Below are 18872 nucleotides of genomic sequence, written 5' to 3' on the forward strand. Positions count from 1 at the left end.
AACTAAAATAATAAAAGTAACGTCGATGTTAAAAGGCTTGTGACATCCTAACGTTATTGTGATGGGTGATTAGCAAACGTTCTCTACAAAGGATGAGATAGAAAATATTTCAGGCTTCTCTTTCTCCGTTCCAAATACTTAATGCTGTCATTGCAGTGAGAAAGCAGCCGTCAGAGACGCATGACTGAAGCTGAGTTCGGCGTGCACGCCTGCAGTCCCGGCACTCGACATTCCGGAGGTGAGTAAGGCAGAACGTCTCAAGATCAGGACCGACCTAGGTCATATGGCAGCATGGCTGAAGAAGGAAAGACTGAAGAGAGAGAGCGAGGGAGCGAGGCAAGGAGGGAGGGGCTGTTGAATAAGCATGGCGACGTTTCAGTGAAGCTATTTATGGGTGACAAAATTTGGATTTCATACAGTTCTCCCATGTCATGAGGTTCCAGTCCTCTTTTAATATTTTCCCAACCATTTTTTAAAAATATGAAAACAATTCTCCATTTATGGGCCACACAGAAACAGGGTGTGGGCTGCATATGGGCGGCATGGGGAGTAGTTTTGCAACCTCTGGTTTAGATAAGTGTGAACATCTTGTTATGAAAAAGCTCTCCAGATTTGGGCTTCCAAAAACAACAGTTTGCTTCATTTCTATATCTCTTAACCTTCATTTTTTCACTTCTCAAGTTTGCATGGACATACGCGTTGAGCTGTTGATCTGCATCTGAGTTTCTCGGGAACAGAAATGTCCCCCAGGAGCGGTAGTCTTTGCATGCTCCCGTCTTTCGCGTAGTGTGCACGTCAGTGACTGTTGGGGGCATTTGAGCCAGCAGTGGACCCGTGTGTGATCATGGTCCCATGATACGATGATGGGGTTGAAAACTTCTTGTTGCTTAGTGATAGCACAGCTTTCAGAAGGCTGGAGCAGGAGGCATGATCGACATGGGTAGGGTGATGCTGGTGCCAGTAAGTCCTACACGCCTGGTCACATAAAAGTACAGCTGCACAGTGCATAACACTTGATGGTTACTATAAAGGACCATGTTAAGAGCATACTCCTACCAATAGATATGATTACTTTAAGATACTATGTCATTTATTCCAGAGTCAATCTCATATCTTTTTAATGCTTGATTTAATATCACTTTTCATTTATCGTGGCCCTGTGAGCAATAAAAATTTTTATAATTTAGTGTTTTTTTTTTACTCAGGGCGGGGGCACCACACAGCTCCCAAATAAATACACATGGAGGTTTATTCTTTCTTATAAATGCCCAGCCTTAGCTTGGCTAATTTCTAGCTAGCCTTTCTTAACTTATCCTGTCTATCTTTTGCCTCTGGGCTTTTACCTTTCTCTGTTTCTATGTATCTTTTCTTTCCTTCTTATCCTATGTCGGATTATGTAGCTGCATCACTGGACCCTGGAGCCCTCTTTCTCTCTCTCCTAGATCTGGTGGCTTGATCTCCTTTTTCAGATTTCTCAGCCCCGCCTATCCTTTCTCTTGCCTTGCTATTGGCCGTTCATCTCTTTATTAGGCCAATCAGGTGTTTTAGATAGGCAGGGTAGCACAGCTTTACAGTTAAACAAATACAGCATGAAAGAATGCAACACTTCTTTGCACCATTAAACAAATGTTCCACAGCATAAATGAAAGTAACAAATCTCAAAATAATATTCCACAATATATATGTGTTATATATGTGTATATATAAGGCATAATATAATATACATGTGTATATGTGTGTATGTTATGCCTATTATATATATACATACCTAACACACACACACACACATATATATATCATGTAGCCCAATAAACATTAGTTTATACAATATAGGTGTTTGTGATTGCTTTCTGCTTAACAAATAAGCAAACCACTCAAGGACATTTCTTGGATTGCGTCTCCATCATTAAATGACTCTTGATTGTATTTTATGTGATAAAGTATTATTCCTAATTAACTTTATAAATACATAAAGCCAAGATTAAAAACAACAGCTCTAATCGGTCTTGTGTGTGTGTGTGTGTGGCTTAGTTACTTTTCTATTGCTATGATGAGACACCATGACCGAGACAACTTATAGAAGAAATAGTTTATTGGGGCTTACAATTTCAGACAATCCAAATCCATCATGTCTGAGAGCATGGCATCAGGCAGGCAGGCATGGCACTAGAGCAGGAGCTGAGATGTTACATCTTGCAGCAGGCAGAGAAACACCACTGGGAATGGCTCAAGTCTTTTGAAACCTTAAGGTCTGCCCCCAGTGACACACATCCTCCAACAAGACCACAAGTCTTGATTCTTCCAAAACAGTTCTACCAACTGGGAACCAAGTATTCAAATATATGAGCCATTCTCATCCAAACCACCACAGAGTGTTTGTGAGTGTATACAGATGTGTGAGACTGTTCCCGAATGCCTCTGTAGGTATGTACATATGATTGCACATGCTTGTAGAGGCCAGGGGTCAACCTCAGGGGCCATCTAACATGAGTATTTTTGGTTTTGTTGTTGCATTTCCAGCTTGGTTTTTTTGTTTGTTTTTAAGACAGGGTTTCCCTGTAGCTTTGGAGGCCTCCTCAAACTTCCTCTGTAGACCAGGCTGACCTTGAACTCACAGAGATCCGCCTGCCTCTGCCTCCTGAGTGCTGGGATTAAAGATGTGCACCACCACCTCCCAGCAGGTTGTGGTTTATTTTGAGACCAGGTCTCTCACTGGTACCTTGGGCTCACCAGCCAGCTCTACAGATCCATCTTTCTCCCCTTCCCAGTGATGGGGTAACAAACTTGCATCACTACACACAGATCTGTATATGGGTGTTAGGAATCACACTCAGATCCTCATATTTGTATGCCAGACATTCTACCAACTAAACTATGTCCCCAGCTCCCACTAATCATATTGGATGGTCATTGGGTTTTTTGTTTGTTTGTTTTTTGAGATAGAGTCTCACTATGTCACTCTGGCTGCCTGAAATTCATTATGTGGACCAGGCTGGCCTAGCACTCATAGAGACCTGTTTGTCCCTGTCTCTCAAGCACTGAGATTAAGGGCATGCAGCACCACATCTGGCTCACTAACCATAATTTTTGATCATCATAATTCATCAGATGTTGGTAGTCTGCTTTACATGATGCTATGCTGGGTATGATGGAGACAAAAGAGGACAGAACATTGATAGGTAGAGAAGTAGCTACTTAGAAAAATCTAGTGGCCGAAAAAAAAATTCAGTGAGAATTGCCTGGGTTTGTGGCTGTATAAATGCATAAAGTGTGTCTTTAGGAGCAACTGAAGGCAGCCAGGGGAGGGGCAAGGTTGAGGTGTGAGCTCTTTTGCATCCCAGCTGTACAGCCTTGGGCTGATTATATAAACCGCACGAATTTCAGTTTCCTCATTTCAGACTGGGGATATAACAAGAACTATCTACGAAGGAGGTTGGGGATCAAGTAAGTTAGTCTGCATAAACCTGCTACTCCCTGGGACGCAGTGAGCAACTGATAAATTGCAGCCCTTGTTGCAGAGGAGCAGCGTGTACAGCTTTTTCACAAGAAGCACAAACAGGCGGGGCAGACTAACCTGGAAGCCACAGAGTCACAGACACATCTAGAAACCCACACACCTGATAAGGAGCGTTTGGGTGAGCATAAAAGCAGAAGTGATGGTGTCACAGGAGCATACAGTAAGGCAGCTGGCCAGCTGTTGTCCCTAGCAACAGCTGCTGGGTTGCCTCTGAAGCTCCACCTACCTACAGGCCTAGCTCCCCAGCGTCCACACTCCAGGCACTTAAATGTCAATTGTAACTGGGTAAAAAAATCCGTGCTGCTTCCTTCCAGCCAGGGCATCTGAAGCCCAGATACCTAAACGTTCCCCCTGTTATGCCCCCACTAATTCTGGACTTCTACCTTAATCTCTGCCCCTTCGTCCTCTGGTCACTGGGTGTTGAATGCCCGTGTTCCCCTGATGCTATGCTTCCCTGAGCTCTAGCCTGTTCCACCATGGCTCAGATGCCTTGTTGGCCTTCCGTAGGCATCTGTATCCTACTGTGTTCTCCCCTGGGAACCATCCCAGTGTCACACCCTCCCAGGCAACCCACTAGAATAAGGCTGATCTGCTTCTTAGTAACAGCTTCCTGAGTTTTACCTTGATGAGGGACAACAGGACTTTCCCAGCCTGGCTTTCCTATTCCAGGCCTCTGTATTTGCAACCCGTGCCATATGGAGGGCGTACCCCCATGCCAGGGTTGGTTCCTGTCCTTTCTCCACTGGCTGTGTATTATTATCAACAATTTCTAGCGTGACTTATGAACGTTTGGTAGCAACATCAATAACGTTTTCCCAATACAGATGAGCCAATTAGTGGCACAGGGGCACAACATCGGGGTAATAGCAAACTTCAGTTTATTTAGAATCAACTGACAATATCATTCTGCTGAAAAGCAGGCCTTAAATAAAGTTGGCACAACTTGGGTTTAAACTAATTCCTTGTTGAAGAGGTGCTATTCTGGGCTTAATTCTAACCAGACAAGACAAATGTGTTGGTGAGGCAGAAGGGACAAACTGCCACTGTTGCACTCTTGAAATGGAAATAACCAGAGAAGGCAGCTCTGCCCTCCCGCAACTGGCCAGGGCAAGATTAAGGGAGCATGTGCAGGAGAACCTCTGGCCGGCCAAGAACTAGGAAAGAACATTCTAGAGGAGCAAAATGTCTGGAGAAGTGCATCTCCATACAATTAATAATTTCAGGTTAACGAAAACGGAATAGTTAAAAGAAAAAAAGATCAGGGTCGTTGCTTGTTCAAGTAGCAGTCCTGGTCAGCCCCTAGTTTTAAAGGGTGTGTGCGAAAGGCAGGAAAGGGGATAAGTGACGAGTTTGCTTTGTGTGAAACAGCCTAGGTCCTACGACCTCAGTGAGGGACACAGCTCAGTAGGCAGGGTGTTTGCCTAGCCAGCACGAAACCCGGGTTCACACCGAATCTGGTGATGCATGTCTGTCACCCCAGCTCTCTGGGGGGTGCAGAGAGGGAGGATCAGAAGTTTAAGACCAGACTGAGATACACGTGACCCTGTAAAGGAAGAACCTCCAAATAATCCCAATCCGCTCAGTCGATGCCTGAAACCGTGGAGATTCAGAAACCTTGTGCGTACTGTGGTTATTTCCTATGCATATCTATGATAAGTTTAACTTATAAATTAGGGACATTAGCTGACATAGCAATATATTAGACAAGATTTTATTTAAAACATATACATTGCCTATTTTCGGACTGTTCTATTTGACATTTTTGGGCTAACAGTTGGAAACATAACTGAGATCACAGGGGAAAATCAGATGAATGGAGCCAGTGTATAAATGGGCCATCTCCAAATGCAGGGCTTGGAACTGTGAGAACAATGATGTGCAAGGGAAGGTCCACAGGCAGCTGGAGTCTGGGGAAAGGATTGAGGACAATGAACGGCTTTCTTGTTCGCACGCTGGAGTCAGACCCAGTGTCTCATGCACGCTAGCGAGAGTTCTGACCCCGAGCGGCGTGCGTCCTCTGGCCGTTCCGTGTTGTTTATGCTCATAGTAAAGGACGATGGCGGAGGAGCCATGCTGCTGAATGGGGCAGACTGGCGTCATTGAGTGAAAACTGGCTCATTCAGCTCTAGCTCTTTCTCGATCCTTTCCCTGATACATTCTCTTTCGCAAGCTCATCCCCCCAAGTCTTTCTTCTTCTACCCAGGGTCTTGTGCTATGAAGCTGAGGCTGACGGTGAACGTATGTTTCCATGGCAGCACCCCCAGTTGTTAGGATTGCAGGGGTGAACCCTGTAGCTAGACATTTGGCTCCACCATTTGGGTTGGTCAGGTTCTCAGGTTGGAGTTTTGAGCCTCAAACTCAAAGCAGTCCTTCCGCCAGCCTGCCACTTGGTACTGGGGATTAGACTCGGACTCTTATTCATGGTAATCGTGTTCTCTGCCACTGACCTATTTATGCCCCAGGCCTCTCTCTCTCTCTCTCTCTCTCTCTCTCTCTCTCTCTCTCTCTCTCTCTCTCTGTCTCTGTCTCTCTCTCTGTCTCTCTCTCTGTCTCTCTCTCTGTCTCTCTCTCTGTCTCTCTCTCTGTCTCTCTCTCTCTGTCTCTCTCTCTCTCTCTCTCTCTCTCTCTCTCTCTCTCTGTGTGTGTGTGTGTGTGTGTGTGTGTGATCATGTGTGCATGGGCACATGTGTTTGTATGGAGGACAGATGTCAGCCTTAAGTGGCATCCACCTTACTTTTGAGACCTTGTCTCTTTGTCACCTAGGGTTCAGCTATTAGGTGAGGTTGGCTGGCCAGCAAGTAGTACCAGCGACCCACCTGTCTCTACGTCCCCAGTTCTGGAATAACAAGCATATATCTGGCTTTTTAAAGATGTCGATTTGGGGGATCAAACCTAGCTCTTCATGCTAGTTGGCAAGCACCTTACCAAGTGAACCACCTCCCAGCCCCCTAACATTCCTAAATGCGGATTATAGTTTGACTAGGGGTGCTTCATGCGGAAGTCTTTTCTAGAGAGGCTAATATCGTTAATTGCCTTGCACCCTCCTGCAGACTGGCTGTAGAAGAGAGGAGGTTTGAAGTCTTACTTACCATCTAAGTCTGTCAGGATCAAAAGCTCCAGGCAGATAAGGGGCCCACTTTGTGTCCTGAAAGCGGTAGCTCTACCAGCGGCCCTCAGAATGTCAGAAAGAATCCGACGGGAGTTTGGAGTCCACGTTGGGAAGTGAGTCGTCCTGTGAAGGATGAAGAGGCAATCGGATGAGCACGCCTGAGCCATTTTAAAAAGGAGCAAGTGATAGAGACATGACTGAAGCCAGAAAGCAGACTCCAGTCCAAAGTTCCCTGTGGTGATGAGATTTTGTTTGTGCTGTAACAAATAAAGCTTGCCTGAAGATCAGAGTGCCGGGCTAGCCACACTAGTTAGTCATGGAGGCCAGGCAGTAGTGGCTCACACCTTTAATCCCAGCACTCTGGGGTCAGAGGCAGATGGTTCTCTGTGAGTTCAAGGCCACCCTGGGCTACATTGAGATTGAATCAATCTAAAAGAGAAACAGAGCTCACACCTTTGATCCCAGCACTTGGGATCACAGGCCTTTAATCCCCTCAGTAAGGAGGTGAAGACAGGAAGGGATGTGGCTGGGCAGAGAGAGGAATAGAAGGCAGGAGGAGACAGGAGCTCAGGATTCAGTCTGAGGTTTTGTAGAGACAGCGTTCAGTTTGAGGACTCTGTCTTGTAGAGACAGGATACCCCATTCAGGCTGAGGATTTTGTAGAGATAAGAACTAGTGGCTGGCTGCTCCGCTTCTTCGATCTTTCAACTTTCACCCCCTAATATCTGACTCTGGGTTTTTATTATTAAGACCAATTAGAAATTGCGCTACAATTCCCAAGACCTCCATGTCTTTTTAAAAAAAAAAAAAATCCCAAGACAGTGAAAAGGGACCATTGCAAGCCATGTCACGGTCTGTGTGTGCCACAGAGAAGAGTGCAGGAAAGGCCAGGCATGGTGCACGAAGGGGCATTACCACAGATGGGGTCAGACAATGGCTTGCCCTCAGCGGGACACTTTAAACCACGACTAGCACATTGGAGTATGTTGTGCCCGCTATCAACAGAATCAATTGGGTGGCTGACTTAGAGCCCTGCTGTTCCAGGGTCCAAATTACTCAAAGAATGGTCTAAAAGGAGAAGAAGGAAGGCAGGGGACAGAGACATCAGAATAAAGAGTTTGGAACCATTGGCTGTCTAGTCCATCTTTGGAACCTAGGTAGGAGAGGAATCCAAACATTTTGACCTTGATCGTGGAAGGAACTGATCCCGCTGCGAATTATCAGACTTTTGAAAACCATGATGTATCCAAGCGATTCATAGGCGACATGGCCTTCCAGGGGGAGGACCACGTCTTTAGCTCTAGGGTCTGCAGTATTAATGGCCGTGAAACATGAATCTCGGAATGGGAGAACGCTTCCGTTTCTATTGCAAGAATGATCCAGAAATAAGGATACATGCAGCCTTAGTCATCCTGTAAGTACGCCAGACCTCCACCTGAGCTGCCCCTTCCTCGTAGCCCCTGTAGAGTTCTGATTCCTCTTTCTCACCCAGAGGGAAATCACGTGGCCCAAGCTAAGCCAATCAGTAAAGGGCATCCCTTAGTAACTGATTTGGGTATGGGCATGTGACCTAGGCTCCTCCCACCCAAGAGGTCAGGACTTTTGCTGAGAACGCGGAGCTGAGATGCTGTCCTGGATCTGAAAACAGAAGTGCGCGACTCTGAAGCGGTTGAGGGCGCTGTAGTGGGACCAGGAGGGAGAGACTGTCCAGAACGGAACTGTCACCTGGGCCCAAAGGACAAAGGAGCTGTGGGGTCCTGTAGACGCCTTCCCTGGCAGAGCGAGGGGTTTGCAGGTGTAAGACAGTGGGTTTGCCCTTGTCATGGTCAGAGCCCTTGCGCCTCCTAACACGTCGGCAAGCGCTTCAAAGGCTGTGTAAGTGTGTGGCTAGAGTCCCAGGGCAGTAACTATACTTCTCCCCTCTTGTGAGTATAAATGAGTGTCCTCGGGAGCGACTGGGCACTGTATGTTTAAAACCTTAGTGCATACAGTAAGTCCTGGCAGCGCCAAACTGTAATGCAAGCTCCTGAGAGGTTGAGACCAGAAGATCCCAAGGTCAAGGCCAGCCCAAGTTTTACAGTTAAACCCTACCTGGACAAGAAAAAGGAGGAAGACCTAATACCAAGAACAATGAAAACCCTCATAATATATATGAACCATTTAATATTTACCATAGGATTTTCATTCTTCAAGACTTTCTCCAAAGAATATAATCAGACATGCTCACAAAATTTAATGTGTAATGAGGCATTTTTGGTAATAATGTTTGGAGATGACCTAAGAGTCTAATAGATATTACTGTGTGAATTGTAATATACTCTTATGAGTGTAGGCACATGGTAAAAAGCAGGTTTTGGAAGGTGTCATGATATCTCAAAATGTTATTTGGTTACATGTTATGTATGTATGTACACATGTATGGGGTTTTTTTGGGTTTTTTTTTTTGAGGCATGGTCTCTCTATTTAAGCTCTGGCTGTCCTGGAACTTGCTATGTAGACCAGGTTGGTCACAAATTCACAGCGATCTACCTGCCTCTGCCCCCTGAGTGGGGTAAAAGTGTGTACCATCAGCCTAGCCTGGCTTGGTTGTTTATTTAAATGTCTTTACTTAGGGGTGGGGAGGATCAGACTGGAAAATTACAGTACAGTGGCAATACCTTGGTAGCAAAATCAGTTAATTTTCTTCATGATTTCTGTATATTCTAAACTGCCTTAGTATTTTAAATCTTCCCGCAAGCTCTTACAATCAGAGAAAGAAAAGATTCACCAAGGAGAAACTTACTATGAAACGAGAGCCCATGATGAATGAAGGAAGGGTAAATTTAAATGAGATTTAAATTTCAATTTAAATGAAACATTCAAATTTAAATGAAAACCAAAGCTTCTGTTTCATATATGCTACAAAAAGAATTTCCAGTGATGAGTGCGTTGTGAGGAATTGCTGAGGGAAGTACCACATCCTGGGATTATGCAACTTTGCTTAAAAAAAAAATCTGGGTTTTTTGTTGTTGTTTTCTTTTCATTTTGTTTTTAGTCAGGGTCATGCCATGTAGCCCGGGCTGGCCTCAAACTTAAGATACTTCTTCTGTCTCCCACTTTCTCAAGTGCTGAATTTACATACCTGTTCCATTAGGTCCTGCTAACTTTGCCAATAATTAAAAAAAGAAAAGTGAATTCCAGACCCTACTGGCTGATAAGCTAACCACTTAGGAAAAGAAAGTTAGTGTCTACATGAGGCAGCAGGGGGTTCATTGAAGTTAAGTACTATGAAGTACTGTGATTTCCTCATCCCAAAGGCCTCAAACCTCAAACCTCAAAATCCTCATTCCAGACCTCCAAGGAAGGTAGGTCATTATCCCTTTGAGGCAGAAGCTGCAGGCCCTGGATGTCAAGTGCTTGGCACATGATCTCCTCCCTCCCTCCTAGTAGCTGACGAGATGGGGGAGATTACAGGCATATTTATCATACCTGGCATTGCAGAGAGATTTCCATGGGACCCGGATGGACAGTCTGAAACATCAAGGGACACAATTGTACCATAGCATTAGATGAAGTGATCATACACAAAAGTTGTGAATTAGTAAAACCTGGTTGACCGAGAGGTTTCTAAGTGGCTATAATAACAATTGTGCTTACTGTGTATGAAAGTCTATGCTGAGATGCTTTCTACCCATTATCCTGCAGGTGTTATCCCCGTCTCCCAGGTGACACACCACAACTCAAGAGTGTCACATGTACACGCTCCTGATTGTGTATTCTTAGGCCTGGGAGCTAAGACCGAGTCACAAAAAGTCTGAGCTCGGAACCCACAATTGATGATACATCAATGTGTCTTCATTTGCTCCCTGGCTCCAGTAATGGCTCCATTCATTTCTTTTACTAAAAGAAAGGTTTATTTAGCTGAGTAACAACTCAAAATGACACAAATGGCTGGAAGAGAAGGAAAGCAAGAAACCCAGGCCACTGAGGACTTACACACAGAACCACCCTGTTCTGGTTAGCGCCTCAGAACCACTCCACAGCATAAACAGGTTAGGAGTATCTCCCCCTCCCCCATCCCTCCTGCCTGCCCCACCCCATCTCCCGCTCTCAGGTGATTCAGTCCAAAAACACTGGGCTGCTTAACAAAGCCAGGATTCAAATACAGATCTGCTGGACTCCCAAACCCTGGCTACTTTTGCTACTAACTGAATAAATGTGACAATACAGTATACAGGGGGTGGGGAGTAAATGTTGCAATTGGCTTTTAAAATGTTAAATTATAAAATGTAAGTCTTGTGTTCTTTTTCAACATTTAAAGTGCAGATAGATCTGTTGCTGGGTCTGACAGTGTGTGCTGAGGCAGGAAGACTGCAATGGAGACTAGTGGGGGGGGGGGGGCGATATAGTGAGTTGCAGGCCAGCCTGGGAGACAGGGTGAGATTTTGGCTCAAACATAAACCGAACCTCAGATCTGAATTGCGGAGGTAGCGTCCTCAAGCCAGCAGTGCTGTCAGAACATCCCTGTGATCTTCAGTGAGTGTGACAGGAGGAACTATGTTCTGGATAGGGGAGATGCCCGCTCGGGTTTGGACACTGCTGACACCAGCTGGGGACAGTTGCACTGGAGTGCCAAGCTTTCAAAACCACTTTGACATGTAAGGTTACGGATATCTAGAGGAAGCAAGCCAGCTGGCGAGCATAAACCTTAAACGGGGTTATTTCATAAATGTGGAGTAACTGGGAAAACCTGTGTGCCCGTTGAAAACCTTCAGCTAGTAAGAACGGTGCTATATGAAGGATTTTATATATATATATATATGTTGTGCAAGGGTCTTGAGGAGAGACAGCTGTGGCTGGAAGGAGGCAGATGTGGGACAGCAAGTGAAAAGCCAAAATATGATCGCATCTTGTGTATTGCTTGGGAGATGTAAGTGCTGAGCCAAATACTTTAAACGCAGCAGGCACTCAAGAAATATACACTGAGCTGAACTGGACTTGCAAAAACTCAAGGTTGTCTTGTGGCCAGAGGCTAGACAACCACCTGGTATACTCAAGACTCCCCTCTTTCCACCTGGCCCAGCTCCTGGTTCTCAGGGTTCTGGAACCTCCAAATTCTCGGAGAACAGGCAAGTATCACTGTGACACCTAGTTTTATGCATGCTAGGCAAGCACTCTCCCAACTGAGCTAGATAAATCCAGCCCTGCATCCTGTGTTCTAATTACAAAGCCTATTATAGCCTTCATCCTCCCCCACCCTCCCACCCCAGAGCTGTTGATTTTTTTTTTCATGAAAGGTCACCTATGTCTCTTTTGGAGACCCCTCTTGGTCCCTTTTCCATCCATCTCTCCAAGAGCTCCTGTCCACATTCCTCCCTTGGCTCTTTCTTTATCCACTATCTGCATTTTTTTTTTTCCTGCAAGACAGAGTTTCCCTGTAGCTTTGGAGCCTGTCCTGGAACTAGCTCTTGTAGACCAGGCTGGCTTTGAACTCACAGAGATCTGCCTCTGCTTCCCAGTGCTGGACCACTGGCCACTATCTGCATTCTTTTCTTCAGGGTTCTGGCTCACTGTGTGCCATCCCAGCTGTCTCGTGGATTATGGTGACTTATCTTAACCCTTCCATGCAGTACTCTGTCTTTGCAGACTTGCTCATTCCTACAGGGCATTCTGCAGTCACTTCAAGCTTGTTATGTTCCTAGTAGTCCCCTCCACACTTGCTCCCCTTCCCAAGTTTAACTTTAGTTAATGTTGACTGCCACCATGGCCTCCTCCACTCTCAAACCTGATCAGTGCCGCCTCAAAATCTCCTCTGGATCTGGCGTCCCTCTGCTGCTATGCGATTCAGACCATAGATCCGGTTTGAGACTCTTAGAGTTGACTTTCCTGGTCCTGTTTTCTCCTTACTCCGGCTCACCCTTCATCAGCTCACAAGCTTTCACCTTTTATTTTTTTGTCAACATGAATGACCACTGCTCTTCTCTCTTCAGGAACTCATGACATTTACTGACTGTCCTCAGTGTAAACCGCAGCTTCTTAGCTGGCTGCAAATCAGACTTCCTCCCAGTGTAGGACCATCTACCTCACCATCCGCACTAGACCACACCAGGCTCCATTCTCTTCAGTAAAATCCCCTCTTTTTCATACACCTTTAAGTGCTTTTTTTTTCATCTTGTTCCCCTGACCAAAAGAAAAAAAAAAACTAACCAACCAAACAAACAAACAAAAATACTGTTTTGGACAACTCAACTATTCCTTAGTGTTCTCCCCCTCCCAAACTTTGGCTCGCCAGGAGAAAAAGCCTTCCTTGGCTTCTAGGCAGTGAGTTCAGGAGATGTCACGTTTTAAGTTATAATGGCAGCTATTAGTTTCTTTAATTACATATTTTTCATAGATGGGATACTAGGTAAGAGTTCTACCACCTAGGCAATGTTTCCAACCCCTGATATATGATATCTAAAGCAGTGACACGAGGTATGGTGGCTCGTGAATGTAATTTCAGGAGGCTAATACAGGAGAATTGCCGTAAGTTTGAGGCTACCCAGAGCTACTTAGTGAGTTACAGGCTAGCTTTGACGGCAGAGTGATGTCTTTCTCAGGAAAGGAAAAGAAGATGTGCAGTGTGTGGAGGTTGGGGGGAGGGGGAGAGAGAGAGAGAGAGAGAGAGAGAGAGAGAGAGAGAGAGAGAGAGAGAGGAGAGAGAAAGAAGGAGGGAGGGAGGGAGGGAGGGAACCAAGAAAGGAAGGAACCAGAGTGAGATCTTGTCTCAGAAAGAAAAAGAAAAAACTAAGAGAGAGGAGAAGAAGGAAAGAAAGAAAAGAAGCAAACAAGCAGTCGGCCTTGTGGCAGTCATACAGGGACAAGTCCAAAGTGACTTCCAGCACAGATATTGAGGTGGGAAGGAGCGCAGGGCTGTGTGGAAGGCAGGCAAGTGTAGAGTGTGTTTCCGTAAGAGCGCGTGACCATAGGTCCCTTGATCTTCCCTCTTCCAAGAGTCTGCTCGGAAGGTGGGATGACCGAGAGTTGGCCTTGGACTTTGACCTCCCAGCTGAGATGCTCTGTGGTCCCTGTGGTGTGTTTTCAGTGGTACAATCAGGACGGACGGCATTCAGTTAGCTGGAAGAGAGAAGACAGATGCTTGCCAAAGATGAGTGGCAGCTGGACAAAGGAAAACGCGGCTTTGTAAACTGGTCCGGAGCTGATGGGTCTGTGAGGTTCTTTGGGACAAGGAAGTGACTCAACATGCAAGCCTTTCCTTGAATGATAGTAGCATTCAGAGGTGGAGTTCAGAGCTTCAGTCCCGGAAACCCCTGTATGACTTCTTCGCTGAGTAGACCATTTTCTCCCCTGGCAGGTTCACTCCGACCTGCATGGGGAAGAGTCATGGTAGCAGGTATATAGGGTAAGATTTTCAGAAACTACTGCTAACACTCCTTGCTAGTATGTGGGGTTGCTGCCAAGGCCTACCAGACTGGCCCTCGTTGTTTTCCGGATGGGGCGGTGCTAGCTTGAGCATTGCTGAAGCAGCGGGCAGGAAAGCCTGTTCTGCCCAACTGAATGTATTTGAATGTGTTATACTTGGAAATATTGCAATATAAGAGTATTAATTCAATAATGGTTAAGCAACCACCTAGATTTGATGAATATCTGGGCTTAGTTATTATTCCCTAGACCTTAGCCATTGTGAAATTGGGAGAAGACCGAGTTGGTGCTGATTTTCTGCCCCTCTTTGTGTGATAGCCCATCTGGAGTCTAAGCTCCCTGGGGGACTATGGGTACAGATATAGAATACACAGAATGCGTTCTACGTAGATGACTATGAATTAGACATTTCCCTTTATAGAGTCATTGATGTATTCGTCTAGGGCCTGTGCAGTGACTGGCTACAGAATCTCCTGATCCACAATCTCTGTGTTCTCTGGCTGCATTCGTTGTCTCTGCCTTACTTGTCTGTGCCTTTGCACATCATGTTCCCTGTACCAGGAACAACCGTAGCCTCTTCCTGGAATGATCGGCTCCGGGAGGAGGCCGTCTTCACCCACTCAGCCATCCAGATCCCCGCTCTGTGCTCCCGAAACTACAGCTCCAGTTCCACCCCCACTGCGGTACACAGCCGTTGTGGAATCTTCCCACACTCGCCTTGGCTCGGGCGTTTCTTGGAGTCTATGATCTTATACCTGTTTTTGTCCTTTGCATTTAGAGCAGTGTTTCTGTGCTCTGAGCAACCAAGTTCGTTCAGTGTGACTGAGTAAGTGAGTGAAAGAATTAATACACGCAAGGTTGGGAAATTAGTACCTCCCAAATAGGAATTAATAAGATGAGGTAACACCAGTCGGGACGATGCATGCCTGTAACCCCAGGATCGGGAGTTCAAGAAGGTCCTTTTGTCCCATACTAAGTTTAAGACTTGCCTCCTCTACTTGAGAGTTTGTTTGAAAAAAAAAAAAGAAGAAAGTTGATAATTTTACATTTCTGCAAAATTTGAATAATACAATGGTATTTCCAAAATTCAGTTAAGATGACATGATCCCTGGCGCAGGACACACACCTCTGTGTTCTGTGTGGGGGTGTGGGGGTGACACAGATCACACAGGGTGGAGTCAGGGGGAGCCTGGGCTCTTGAAGAGCAGAGCTGGGTGGTGAAGAAACGGAAGCATTTAGATCTGGGTTTGTGCAAGATCTGAGGAACCCGGAAGGGTTTTGGTCCATATTTATTTAAGCAAGGTATTTTCAACTTTAATATTTAAGGATGCAGTGAACATCTCTAAACATGTCGATTTAAGGCAATAAAAACATGAAGAGTAAACCATCCAGGACCCCTTCAAAGTGAAGTTCCATTGAACCAACCCTGTCCCTCCGATCCCCTTGGGTTTCTTTTATGCCCAGTCTGTGAAATACTAATAGCCCTTTTTAATGTTTACATTATAAAAGCATTGTCAGGGTACTTTAGAGCATCCAGATGGTTATGGTGTCTTCTTGTAAGATAAGCATTATACACGAATGAGGTATGATTATTTAGTTTTTCCTTGTTGGGCCTATTAAATGAGAATTAGATGAAAAGTCTGCTTTAAGCAATAGCCAGCAGCTAAATGATTATTGACTTGGGTAAAATGAGATTAAGAAGAAATCTGGCTGTAACTGTAACTCAGCCTGTCTGTGACCGTGGGTTGGTGTGTGCTGTTAACACTGGTTCTCCCCTCTGCGCTCCAGTCAGGAGCTGAAGACAGATAAGCCTTTTGGTTTAGGTCTTGCATGTGTTTCAGAGAACCCAGGATCACCTGGAAGGGTGATGCTTTGGAAATAGCCTTCCCACCGGGGAAGTCATTCGGCTGGTTTTCTTGTGGACTTTGGGCCTAAGTGAACTACCAAGCTCTGTTTCCCCTTTGGGCTAGCTGATCCGTGCGGTGGTCTCTAACTAGTTATCCTTGACTGGTGCCTGGGTGCGTGGCCGAGCAGCTCCAGGCCACAGCTTTCCTGTGCTCTTGGAATTCAGGATCGTGGTAGCAGGAGAAGGGGTTACAGAAATCCTGCTTGTGGGGTGCAGATGTAAACTCTGCTTCCTATTGTTGAAGGTGGGCTGGTGAGTAAAGGCACCCTGCCGTGCAAGCCTCTTGGCCTGAGTTTGGTTCCTGGGACCCGTGCTAAGAAGGAATTAGAAAACTGACCTCATATCTTGGAAGCCTGAGAACACAAACAGAGCCAGAGAGGATGCAGAGTAACTGAGCTGATGGTGAAGTGCACATCTGTGTAGCACAGGTGTACCTGCCTTGGGGTGTGTGTGTGTGTGTGTGTGTGTGTGTGTGTGTGTGTGTGGAGAGAGAGAGACAGAGAGAGAGACACACACACACACAGACAGAGACAGTATTGCTATGCTTCTTTGGTCCCTCCTCTTCCAATGCTTCCCATCCCTTCCCCTTGCCAAACCCTTTATTGTGTCTGTCCCCCAGGACCTGGCTCACCTTCACTCCCCAGGACCAACCTTCAGGAGTGCTTGCCGTCGTGGTCATCTGTTTTCCACCTGACCCGTTCATTTTGGCTGCTGGATTTTGCTTTCAGAGAGGCTCCCCGCTTGCCTAGCTGCTTGGCCAGCTGTGGGGCCAGCTGCCTGTTCCAGATTCCAAGGTGACCAAGCTCCTCCCCTTCTTCTTGACTGCTTCAACGAGATCAGTGACAATAGGGGAGAGGAAGTGAGTGTGAGAAGCAGATCTGTCCCAGGCGAGGTCATTTCTGTCACGGGCTGCCCGAGAACTCAGATGAGCCTTCCTCCACCACAGTGGGCCTTGGTCCAGGAAGCCTATGTGGACCAGGAAAAATACATGTGGCAGATTTGGTTTGCTTTTCAGCCTTAACCAAGTCCAACATTAGTCGGTATTACTCTTTGTTCCCGATGCCCTGCTGTGAATCAGCTGTTGCTAAAGTCAAGGAGGTAGGGATGGATCCCTTTTAAATGTCCTTCATGAGGGCCCTGTTCCCCACTTTGGGGGAGGAAGTCTAAGGATATGGTGTGGCTTCTTCCACCTTCAGAACAAACTTCCGAAATGGTTGGCTATGTGCTTTGCTGCCAACCCCATCTCTGTTCACAGGGAGCTGGTTTTAGCCAAACTGGTCCTGAATTCCTGGTGCATCTGTGGGATGCTTGGTCTTTCATCTTTGATCTCGAAGCAGTGCTTCCCCAGCCTACTTGCTGAAATGTCTTACCCTTGACATCCATCCCCCTGATTCGGTGGGTGTGCCTTCTTCCTGTTTTGGGGAAACCCTTTCTTGAGCCAGGCTTTCAGCTTTGCCATTCCTCTGGAGTCTTTACTTGACCTTTTTCTTTTTCCCAACACATCCTCCTCCCCGGCTGGCTCATTCACTCCTGTGGGTCCGCTTGTCCTGTGTTGTATTAGTCTGCTCCGTTGCTGTGATAAAACCCTGATGAAGAGCAGCCTGAGGAGGAAAGGGTTTGTTTCAGTTTACCAGTCCCATCCTTCTCTGTCTTGCTCAGCTGCCTTTTGTATCCAGCCCAGGCCCACCTGACTAGGGAAGGCACTGCCCATAGTGGACTGGGCCCTGCGACATCAATTAGCAATCAAGAAACTGACCTAAAGACGCATCCAATGCCCAATCTGATGGAAGCAGTTCTTCAATTGAGATTCCCTGTTCTAAGATATATCTAGGTTTGTGTCAGGTTGATGATATTAACCAGCAAAGTTGGGTTGATGATTTCTAACCCTATTTCATTCAACTTCTAGATCCACCCGCCTATCTCTGCTCTGTGAATATCCCCAGGCATCACAGACATGGCCAAGGCTTGTGTCTCTGCCTCCCCTGCAGCTTCTCTATCTTGTCTTCATATTTTTGTTGTCTTAATGAGTGACATCATAATTCACCCTGTGTATATCCCGGTCTTGACAGCTGCCTCTATGAAATGCCAACATATGATTTGCCACACTCTTCAGTAGATTCTGTGCATCCTAGACTACGCCTTGTGTCGTTTCTCATTGCTATGCCAGCCTCACCCCTGACCAATCTGGTTGATGCTCTCTTAATGGTACTGACATATATATATATATATATAGATATATATATATGTGTGTGTGTGTGTGTGTGTGTGTGTGTATGTATGTATATACATACATATATATATGTCTATATCATTCCTCATAAAGAAAGGAATTTCGAGGAATCAGAAAGACTTGCTGCCCATGGTGGAGCACCTTTGGGTCAAATGTGTGCTAAAAATTTGGGACAGGAGAAGAGTGTCCCGGACAACCGTGCACTAGACACATGGCTTCCATACCCAGCCCTCTCCTCCATCCTCAATTCCAAGCTTTCCTGGTCTCTTACTTGCATTTGTTTAACATTTAGTGTTATTTACCTGTCTTCCTTTTTAAAAAATTGCCAATCTGTCTAGAGTAATTTTCTCTTTGCTGTGACCAGAAGGGACACAGCCCATCACAGCAGGGACGGCAAGGCGGTGGGACTGCGAGGCAATTAACTGGTCACATTATGTCCCCAGTCACGGGACAGGGATGAAGGCTGGTGCTCAGGCATTTCTCCTTTTTATTCAGTTCAGGATCCCATCCCATGGAATGGTGCCATCTCAAATCAGAGTACCTCTTCCTGGCTCAGCTAACCTCTCTGGAAACACCATCATAAGATGCACCCAGAGGTGTGTTTCCATGGTGATTCTAAATCCAGTCAAGGTGACCGAAGATTAACTGCCACACGAACCTCTAGAATGTACGCTTCAGGGGGGTAGAGGGTTTGTCTTGTTTAGTACTG

At 46.0% G+C, this 18872-nt stretch overlaps 1 protein-coding gene across 8 annotated transcripts in view; it reads left to right on the forward strand.

The window, feature by feature from the left end:
* Positions 1-18872, forward strand: part of LOC142838364 (uncharacterized) — a 169731-nt gene that overhangs the window by 8978 nt on the left and 141881 nt on the right. For all 8 annotated transcript variants that reach the window (XR_012908540.1, XR_012908541.1, XR_012908545.1 and 5 more), the window contains exon 2: positions 157-238. The gene's annotated coding sequence lies outside the window, so the exon portion shown is untranslated. The remainder of the gene's footprint in view (positions 1-156; positions 239-18872) is intronic.

The sequence above is a fragment of the Microtus pennsylvanicus genome, chromosome 19 (genome assembly GCF_037038515.1).
Source record: "Microtus pennsylvanicus isolate mMicPen1 chromosome 19, mMicPen1.hap1, whole genome shotgun sequence".
NCBI classification, from domain to species: domain Eukaryota; kingdom Metazoa; phylum Chordata; class Mammalia; order Rodentia; family Cricetidae; genus Microtus; species Microtus pennsylvanicus.